The 4678-nt window shown below is 62.1% G+C and overlaps 1 non-coding gene across 1 annotated transcript; it reads left to right on the forward strand.

Annotated features, from left to right (window-relative positions):
• The first annotated feature begins 3825 nt into the window (after positions 1 to 3825).
• Positions 3826 to 3944, forward strand: LOC131870426 (5S ribosomal RNA). The gene has a single exon (XR_009368737.1). It is a non-coding gene; the product is annotated as a 5S ribosomal RNA (ribosomal RNA).
• The last annotated feature ends 734 nt before the right edge of the window (positions 3945 to 4678 follow it).

Genomic DNA, 4678 nt, shown 5'->3' on the forward strand with positions numbered 1-4678 from the left:
GTGCGCACCCGGGGCAAACCGGGCTCCGACTTCGTGCACGCCATGGTGCGCACCAGGGTGCCCACCGCGGCGAAGGTGCGCACCCGGGGCAAACCGGGCTCCGACTTCGTGCACGCCGCACCTTGGAGCACACTTCGGAGCGCTCCTTGGTGCGCACCAGGGCGCGCAACCCAGCCGAGGTGCCCACCCCGGCGAAGGTGCACGCGAGGTGCGCACCCGGGGCAAACCGGGCTCCGACTTCGTGCACGCCATGGTGCCCACCGCGGCGAAGGTGCGCACCCGGGGCAAACCGGGCTAGGACTTCGTGCACGCCGCACCTTGGAGCACACTTTGGAGCGCTCCTTGGTGCGCACCATGGTGCCCACCAGGCCGCGCAACCCAGCCAAGGTGTGCGCACCAAGGTGCACGCGAGGTGCGCACCCGGGGCAAACCGGGGTCCGGCTTCGTGCACGCCGCACCTTGGAGCACACATCGGGGCGCTCCCGGGTTCGCACCGGCGTTGCGCACCGTGGTGGGCACCTCGGAGCGCACCGTGGTGGGCACCTCGGAGCACACCAAGGTGGGCAGCGAGGTGCGCACCTTTGATGCGATGCCTTCACTAATTTCCATAAAAGGCAAAAAAAAACGAGATTTTAAAATTTCCGTTTTGAAAGATAGTGAGAAAAAGGGAATGCTGGTGCCATCTTGAGCCCGCCCTGGTGCGCAGCCCAGCCAAGGTGTGCGCACCAAGGTGCCCACCCTGGCGAAGGTGCGCGCCCGGGCAATTAACCCAACTTCCAACTTCGCGCGCGCCAGGGTGGGAGCGCACCCAACAACCGGGCCTGGGAAGAGCCAATGCGAGAAACCCCACCAAACGCTCTGACAAAAAAAGAGGGGGCGCTCCAGTAACCCCGCTTCGGAGCGCACCCTGGGCAAACCCAGCCAGGGTGCCCACCCCGGCCAAGGTGCAGGCGAGGTGCGCACCCGGGGCAAACCGGGCTCCGACAACGTGCACGCCGCACCTTGGAGCACACTTCGTAGCGCTCCCGGGTGCGCACCTCAGAGCACACCAAGGTGGGCAGCGAGGTGCGCACCTTTGATGCGCTGCCTTCACTAATTTCCAGAAAAGGCAAAAAAAAGAGGAGATTTTAAAATTTCCGTTTTGAAAGATAGTGAAAAAAACGGAACGCGGGTGCCATCTTGAGCCCGCCCTGGTGCACAGCCCAGGTAAGGTGCCCACCCTGGCAAAGGTGCGCACCCGGGCAATTAACCCTACTTCCGACTTCGTGCGCGCCAGGGTGGCAACCGGGCCTGGGAAGAGCCAATGCGAGAAACCCCACCAAACGCTCCGACAAAAAAAGAGGCGGCGCTCCAATAACCCCGCTTCGGAGCGCAGCCGGGGCAAACCCAGCCAAGGTGCCCACCCCGACGAAGGTGCACGCGAGGTGCGCACCCGGGGCAAACCGGGCTCCGACAACGTGCACGCAGCACCTTGGAGCACACTTCGAAGCACTCCCGGGTGCCCACCGGCGTTGCGCACCGTGGTGGGCAGCGAGGTGCGCACCTTTGATGCGCTGCCTTCACTAATTTCCAGAAAAGGCAAAAAAAAATGAGATTTTAAAATTTCCGTTTTGAAAGATAGTGAAAAAAACGGAACGCGGGTGCCATCTTGAGCCCGCCCTGGTGCGCAGCCCAGGCAAGGCATGCGCACCAAGGTGCCCACCCGCGGTGCACGCCCGGGGCAAACCGGGCTCCGACTTCGTGCAGGCCGCACCTTGGAGCACACTTCGGAGCGCTCCTTGGTGCGCACCATGGTGCCCACCAGGGCGCACCCGGGGCAAACCGGGCTCCGACTTCGTGCACGCCGCACCTTGGAGCACACATCGGAGCGCTCCCAGGTTCGCACCAGCGTTGCGCACCTTTGATGCGCTGCCTTCACTAATTTCCAGAAAAGGCAAAAAAAAACGATATTTTAAAATTTCCGTTCTGAAAGATAGTGAAAAAAACGGAACGCGGGTGCCATCTTGAGCCCTTCCTGGTGCGCAGCCCAGGCAAGTTGTGCGCACCAAGGTGCCCACCCTGGCGGAGGTGCGCGCCCGGGGCAAACCGGGCTCCGACTTCGTGCACTGCATGGTGCCCACCAAGGCGCGCAACCCAGCCAAGGTGCCCACCGCAGCGAAGGTGCACGCGAGGTGCGCACCCGAGGTGCACACCCGGGGCAAACCGAGCTCCGACTTCGTGCACGCCGCACCTTGGAGCACACTTCAGAGCGCTCCTTGGTGCGCACCAGGGCGCGCAACCCAGCCAAGGTGCTCACCCCGGCGAAGGTGCACGCGAGGTGCGCACCCGGGGCAAGCCGGGCTCGGACTTCGTGCACGCCGCACCTTGGAGCACACATCGGAGCGCTCCCGGGTTCGCACCAGCATTGCGCACCTTTGATGCGCTGCCTTCACTAATTTCCAGAAAAGGCAAAAAAAAAAAAAAAACGAGATTTTAAAATTTCCGTTTTGAAAGATAGTGAAAAAAACGGAACGCGGGTGCCATCTTGAGCCCGCCCTGGTGTGCAGCCCAGGCAAGTTGTGCGCACCAAGGCACCCACCCTGGCCAAGGTGGGTCACGGGGTGGGTCCTAGGGTGGGTAACGGGGTGGGTACTAAGGTGCGTGCCAAGGTGGGTCATGGGGTGGGTGCCAAGGTGGGCACCAGGGTGGGTGTGCACCAACCCTAGCCAGGGTAGGTCACGGGGTGGTTGTCGGGGTGGGCGTCAAGGAGCCAAGGTGGGTGGCAAGTAGCCAAGTTGCGTGCCAAGGTGGGTGTCGGGGTGGGTGCCAAGGATCCAAGGTGGGTGCCAAGGAACCAAGGTGGGTGTCTGGGTGGGTGCCGAGGTGGGAGCCAGGGTGGGTCCCAAGGTGAGTGCAAAGGTGGGTGCCAGGGTCAAGGTGAGTGCCAATGTGGGTTCCAAGGTGCCAGGGTCAGGGTGAGTGCCAATGTGGGTTCAAAGGTGCTAAGTTGGGTGCGAGGTTGGGTGCGAGGGTGGGTGGGTGCCAAGGTGTGCTAGGTGGAAGCCCGGGTGGGTCGGCATCCCATGGGTGTCGAGTTGGGTGCCTGATGGGTGCTTCTTGTCAAGTTTTAGTCGTCGGGACTCATTTCGAGCCTTAGAGGTCGTTTCTTGTCCGGTTGCCCTGTCTTCGACCTGGGAACCCAATTTTGGTCCTCGGGTCCCATTTTTTTTTGTCTCGCATCCCACTTTTGGCCTGTGGCCTTTTCGGGGTCGATTCTCGTTTTGGGCATCAGAGCATGTTTCTTCTCCTAAAACCCAATATTTGTTTATTAAGTCTCGGAACACATTTTTGTTCTCGTGGACCCATCATGGGTCTTGGAACGCATTTGTGGTCCTTGGGTCCCATTTTGCATCCCGAAACTTGTGTTTTGGTGCTTGATCCCTATTTTGGGTGCCCACCTTGCACCAAGTGCGCACCCGGGGCAAACCGAGCGCCTTGGTGCACCGGGGCAAGATCGAGCGTGCACCCGAGGCGCCCCGAACATGCACCAAGGTGCACTCGGCCCACATGTGAGCGCAGGTCGTTGCGCCCGAGGTGGTGTGTGGGCACCGCGTTGCAGACGGGACACTGCACGCACACGACGCCCCGTCCAGGTGCACGCACGTAGGCCGGGCCGGGTGCACACCCGACGCCCTAGCAAGGTGCGCGCACCCGGGCAGGGCTCACACTTGGCGAACGGGGCGCACTTCGCGAGGGAGGGTGTGCACCTCGACGGGGGTGGGTGGCCGGGGTGGATTCGCACGTGGGTCGCGGTTTGCTAAGTACACACTGCGACAAGCTCATAACGGGTGCGATCATACCAGCGTTAGTGCACCGGATCCCATCAGAACTCCGCAGTTAAGCGCGCTTGGGCCGGAGTAGTACTGGGATGGGTGACCTCCCGGGAAGTCCCGGTGTTGCACCCTTTTTTAGTTTTTCGCCGGGCGTCGCAATGCTATTTGAATAAACCTTTTGCCCGTTTGCGTTCTCGTCGGGGCCGGGCCGGGCCGGGGTGCGCTGCCCGCACTACCGCGCGCGCGGGGGCGACACCGAGCGCGCACCCGAGGCGCCCCGAGCACACAGGCCACGGTGCAACCCGGGCGTTGTGCGCGCACCCCGGTGCGCCCGAGGTGCTGCGCGCGCACCCAGGTGAAATCGGTGTGCACCTCGGCCAGTGCGCGCTCGGTCGAGTCGCGCACGTTGGCCAAGGTGCACGGTGATGTTTCTTACTCTAAGGTTCCGCACCAGACGCCCGGGACAGGTGAGCGAAGCTGGGCGGGGCCGGGTGCGCGACCGGGGCAGGTGCACGCAGCTGGAGAGAGCTTTGGAGCACACCAGAGGTGCGCACCTTGGAGCACACTTCGGAGCGCACCAATGATGCGCTCCATTCAAAAGTTTCCTGAAAAGGCAAAAAAAGTTGAGATTATAGAATTTCCCACTTGAGAGATTGTAAAAAAAAAAAATTTAAAATGAAGGAAACGCGGGTGCCAAGGTGTGCGCGCCCGGGTGCGCAGCCCAGCCAAGGTGTGCGCACCAAGGCGCCCACCCTGGCGAAGGTGCACGCAAGGTGCGCACCCGAGGCAAACCGGACAATTAACCCAACTTTCGACTTCGCGCGCACCTGCGCACCTTGGAGCGCACTTCGGAGCGCTCCTTGGTG

Source organism: Cryptomeria japonica, unplaced genomic scaffold, assembly GCF_030272615.1.
Source record: "Cryptomeria japonica unplaced genomic scaffold, Sugi_1.0 HiC_scaffold_326, whole genome shotgun sequence".
Taxonomy (NCBI): Eukaryota; Viridiplantae; Streptophyta; class Pinopsida; order Cupressales; family Cupressaceae; genus Cryptomeria; species Cryptomeria japonica.